This window comes from Amblyomma americanum, chromosome 1, assembly GCF_052857255.1.
Source record: "Amblyomma americanum isolate KBUSLIRL-KWMA chromosome 1, ASM5285725v1, whole genome shotgun sequence".
Lineage (NCBI taxonomy): Eukaryota > Metazoa > Arthropoda > Arachnida > Ixodida > Ixodidae > Amblyomma > Amblyomma americanum.
In genome coordinates this window covers 331,782,453-331,788,452 of record NC_135497.1, presented here as the reverse complement: position 1 = coordinate 331,788,452, position 6,000 = coordinate 331,782,453, and positions in this window count along the sequence as shown.

The window sequence follows — 6,000 nt, the reverse complement described above, 5'->3', positions numbered from 1 at the left end:
GTCTCCAGGATTTATGTCTCCACCGCAAAATTGCACGACTATCACTTTGTCATAAACTTTATCATCATCCATCACTTCATAACGACTTTTTTTCTTTGCCTCCTTTGATTTTTGACCGCCGCGATCATCCCTTTAAAGTTAGGCGTTTCACGTGCAGAACATTTAACTATGCGCATTCATTCTTACCACGCACAATATCTGACTGGAACACTCTGCCTTCACATATCGCAACCACCAGTGATCCTGATAAATATTTTAATCTTATATCTTCAATAACTACTGCTTAACTCTTCGCATACATTGTTATTTTTTTCATGACTTCCTTTACAGGGTATGTTATTGCAGGGTATGTTATTAAATGATTCATTGCATTAGTGTTTTGTTTGTATAATTTTAATACTGCAGTAATCTTCGTTCTTTGCCGCGCTGCCATTCTTTTGATTCTTTTGCTTACTTATGTCATGCGAAGTGTCTTAATCTTGCTTTTGTTGTTTTATATTTGTGGTTTTGTTTTATTCTGTTCATTTGCCTGTGCCCCCCCCCCCCCCCCCCCCCTATGTAAAACCCTCTCGAGGGCCTTTAGGGGTATTCTGTATAAATAAATAAATAAATAAATAAATAAACGTTCTCTTGAGGCTCACCCCCCCGCACACACACACACACACACACCCTCCTAAACATTTATTTTTCCTTAACCACCGCGAAAAGTATACGTTCCTCATTGTAACGCAGACCGCTATTCATTCATATCTACTCCTTCCACAAACAAGGAAAGATTGGAACAACTTGTCCAAATCGCTGTCTAGTATAACTGGCACTGATAACTTTAAAGAGGCTGTTCAGAGTTTTATTTTATAATTTATTGTAATGATTCATATGTTGCATGTTATCTGTAATGAGGGCGTTCGTCATGCATTCTATTTTTAAATTTTTATTTCGGTTTGTGCTACGATGTGAACCTTCCTGGACAATAATTTTTGGTATGCATTATTTTCTATGTCTGTCTTTGATCTTTGTTTCGAATGTTTATCTTATTTGTGTTCTATATTTTGTATTTTTAATTCAATTTTGCGTGATTTGCCTTATTTTTTTAGTCTTCCGTCTCTAATGTGCCATACACCATGAGGGTATAATAAATAAATAAATAAATAAATAAATAAATAAATAAATAAATAAATAAATAAATAAATAAATAAATAAATACAGCAGTTGTGGCCTAGAAAAAGACAGACACCTCTAGCAGGTAAGTAATGAGAAAGCTGTTTTCCCATGAACCATCGTCTGAAATTAGGGATTACTTCTAAGCCTCCACTAGCTACATGCACGCCTCAACCTGTGGTAATTTCCCAAAATCCTCAACCAAGTCACTTGCCTGCCATTGACTCGTGGCACTAAGACATCGAACATATCAGCCGCGAAAGGATCTACAGATCATCATCATCTTCAACAACAACAACCACAAAACACAAGGATCCAGATATTATGAAACATAAAAAAAAAATCCATGTATTACGCGCACCCACAGCTGTGCTCCCACCAGTCCTATTCTTGCACTTCGTTTCCCACGACAACGTCCTTGCACTACCCCGTGGCAGCAAATGTTTGTGGCCGTCGATGACCAAATGCATGAGCCTACATTCGTGGAGATTGTGATGGTTCTGTCATCCAACATTCGTCATCCGTATACATACATATTTACACAGGTTTGGATCACAAGATGCTATAGTTCCTCTACTAAGGTTTATTATATTTTATGCAAAAATGTTCAATTAGCTAACTCACTAGCGGGCTTTGAGCCGGCTAATTGCTTTGTTTTCGCCTGTACGAGCTACGGCGGGGAAAAAAAACTTTTTGTCCGCAGCTTCCGCATGTGCCCGCATGTGCCCGGAGTCCAAGCCGGTTGATCTCTCAGACCACCGGCCACGCCTTGGCATCCAGCTCGAGAGAGCGTCCTTTTTCGAACGGAGAATGTCATTACCAGACGCGCTCCTTCGTCGCCCATACGTTCAGTACTGTTTGCGTGCTGCTGCGGCACCCGCTCTTCTCACGCCCGTGATGACCTTCGCCGCTGTCTGACACGTGCGCTCGCCTTCGTAATGACGTCGCTACACTTCCGCGACTACTCGCCCGCGCTGAGGTTTTGGCCGCGAAGCGACGCAGTTTGCAAGCGTGCAAATTGACCTTCACCGTCCTCCAATTCGTTTCGGCAACGTTCCGCCGGCCGGTAATACGCGGAAAAGGTATCGCACACCAGTGAACTCCGAGCGCGAGCCAATCGAAAGTAATTTCAGCCGGAAAATTACGACAGAGTTTTGTATATGACGCAGAGGGAGCCGTCACTTCGGTTTTGTCGGCAGCGACGAGAACACGCGCCTTTATTGACTGTAACGAGGAAGCACTAAACTTTGTCGAAGGCGAGCGTTTTTCCCTGTCAGAACGCATGTTGCAGCTAGCAACACTGCTTGTTGCCGCCGAGATTGGCGTGATTCCAACGGCGGCCACACATGAGCCCGCGTCCAGTCCCACTTTCTTATTGGGGAAATGTCCACCTGCAAAATATCAATATACTATAAGCGCTCGGGCGAATCCGTGCGATCAGGTTCATACGTGCCACTGCAGTGGCTTGCTAGTCGTGAATCATTGTATCCGTTTAATGTAATGCATCGTATTTTATTGTAGTCGTGTATTGGGTTTTCCATTATTCTTCAATGTGCCAGCTTATGGTTCCCAAATTAAATAAATTAATCTTTTTATAGAGCCCAGTATTACCTATTGCATTTGGCTATAGTGCCAGATCTGACAATTTTTCCCGTGCGTAGCTCGCAAAACTGGCGCGCCAGATACCCAGTTGCGTTCCGGTTTAAAGGCTCGCTAATTTTTACTCTACCCTAGGGCAGGCTACGGTCGCGCAAAGAGGAGACGCGCGCATGCGTGCAAAGACAAACCCGTTGTAATCTGTGCATTCGTCCTGTTATCGTTGCGTTCGCATGAGCGACCTTGGGGAACTCGAACGCCTTTCTTGTTGCTCGTTCGTGGCTTTTCCTTTCAAGGTACCATTTTTCCCACAAGACCTTCTTACCAGCTATTGGCAGAAGCAGGAAGCAAATGGTTACAGTAGCATAAAAGCTTTTCGGGCTTAACTGCACTTGGTCACGAAAGGTAAGCCGCACCGTAAAACGATCGTAGGAACAAAGGCTTTGTCCTTCCGAGGCGACACAGGGTGTTGGTTAAGGTGAGACAAAGCAAAACGGCAAGACAAGGTAGAGACAATTTTAGCTGCCAGATCATGAGTCAACGATAAGTCACGGCCCTGTAATATCCCGCGATGGAACAGCGCATGGATTTGAATTCATTAATATATTTGTAGTGAAGTCAAGTTAGATTAAGGGGACGAGCGCACAGATTATTGGAGCCTGATAGGTAAAAGCGAATAGATGAAGAACCAAGTGGCGTGGCCTGTCGCCACTAGACAGCCTTTTCCGGATGCTGCCAGTCGGACCCGCCTTCGACCGAACAGCTTCTTCTGCCTCAGCAAGTCATCGTTATATTACTCGTCGTAAATGGTGCCCTCATTCGAGTAGTTTAAATTAGTTTTCCCACGCGTTGCTATAGCAAGCGTCCAACGCAAACTCGAGTGCAAGAAGGTAATGCATGAAGCGGCGTTGCTAGTTGATGGCTGTTTTCTCCGCATTAATTATCGGCAAAGTACTTACAACGTAACATAAGCAGTCAAATAATGCGCATGGTGACCTCATTAAAAACTGTAAGGGAAACTCAGCAAGGCGACTCAGCAAGACAGCAAGCGGAATTTTTTCTGCGTCGGCGGAAGCAGATCGAGTAGGTGTTGATTGTTACAGGTAGCCTATAATACGTAAAAGTTGCACGGCTGTCTTCCCCAATGGGATCTAAGATCAACCGTCAAATAAACGATTATCATGAGCCGCTAGACCAGTCGTTTATTTTCGTTCATGTGGACGGTGGCTTTACAAACACCTGCCAGTGTTCCATAGGGAGTGACTTGCAGTTCTTTGAAGAACGTTCGGCCCACAGTTTCCCAGAGACCTTATGAAAGGTTTCATGACATTTGGATTTCGGAGCGCCTATCACTGTCTTGACAAAATGCAACATTGGTTCCTGTTATAAAGCTTGACAATAAAGGCTTCGATGAGTGTTTTCTCTACTTCAAATAAAAGAGAGGAGAGCTCCAGCCAATTTTTGTTCTCGGAAAAAACAAATTGTAGTGCTTTTTGCGGCTATTATGACGTCTGTTAGGGAGCAAAGAGAGCATTTGTTGCTTAGAAAATTTGAGTTCAAGATGAAAAATTTTGTTGCCATCTCTGCATTAAAATCCGCGACGTCAAGACCGAAAACGACTCCGTGACCCCCGTTGGGAGGCGAATGGCGACGTAGCCTAGCCAGAGATCAGCCTTGGACATGGCATATCATAACAGGCGACTTTGAAAACAAATTACTGTATAGCCCGCACCTGTTGGTAGTGCACACAGCGTAAAATTTTAGCACTTTAACTTGCGTGGTCCGCAGACTGTATACCGGGAATAACGGTAATCGCTAAGAGCTTTGCCTCTGAAATTTCTTTTTGCAACTTTAGGAGTATGAGGGGCGTTCTCCCGGGGAAACGGAGTCGCTGTCAGAGTCGTATGCAGTAAACGAAAACTCTGGCATTGATGTGTGTTCCATGAGTGACCGCCCCGGAGGGGTAAGGAAAGTAGGGGAAACCTAGGAGGTTCTTTTGGATCCATAAGAGAATAAATGAAAAAAGTTCCAGACTGTTCAACAACAGACGATATCTCGCTGTCGACGACCGAGCCCAAGAACAACACTTTTTGGTACTGCAAGGACATGGCTTTAGAAAATTTGGGGGACACCTAAGCTTCAAGGGTGTGACGCGACAGCGGTTCCTCTTGCCCATGCAAACAAGGACACTTTTTCTTTTTTCCCAATAACAATCATTATGTAAAAGACCTCATGACATACATACCACGCTTGAACCAAGCCGTACGAAAGCGCCTGCGTAGCCTATAGCGTTAGCACGTCTCACTCGGAACCCAAGGATCAGGGGTTCGATTCCTGAACAAGTATCCAAGATTACTTTTCAGTGCAATTCATTTACTTCATATTCTTGTATGTCCTTCTAACGACGTTTGAGCCACATTGCTACCTTCTAATGACCAGTTTCCTAATGTTTTAATCTCTTTTCAAATACTGTCGAGCCTACTTAAAACGAGCTTAACGGTCACGCTAATTTCGTTGATTATATTCGAAGTTCGTACTAAGTGGGCTCTCCGCACTACAGCCAAAAAATGGCTGTGGTTGAACACTTCTAAACCTAGCCAGAGCGAAAGCATAGGCAGTTGGCAGCTTCTGCCAATGTCTTCCTCTGTCGCCTTTTCCTGGCTTCCAACCGCCGGTTAGTTAGTCGTTGCTCATGTTGTTCTTCTGTTTCGGCTGCTTCTTCGGCGCGACTACCTTCTAGCTTTCTTTTTAACACCGCAGCCTATCGAGCCACATCTGCAGAGTGCTTCTTCTTCTTGTGGCTATGTGGGGGGAATGTGCTCGATTTCTGCCACCCATATCGCGGGGCCACAGCTTGGAGCGGGGATGGGGAAAGGAAATGTGGGGAGGGGGATGCAGAGTGCTCGGACTCTGCATGCCTGCTCTCTATAGACCACGGTTCTCGCAGGCGTCACGACCACACTGCCCGGCGCTCTCTCCTCCATGGCGAAACTGAACGTGAACAGTTGCTTCGTCTCCTCACTAGGCGAGCGCCGAGTCACGCGTTTAGTCATGTGACCAGAGCTGTCGGTGCGGGGTTCAGCGCGCAGCGCAGAGACGGCGGCTGCGCATCACGTGGTATGACATCCGGCCACACCTCCGGTTGGAGGTCATGCGGCGGCAGTCGATGACCTTGGCGAGACATGTCATAGTGGAGCTTTCGCTCAAAAATAGGTCCGCGAAAATTGGTGTTTAAAGGCTTCATCG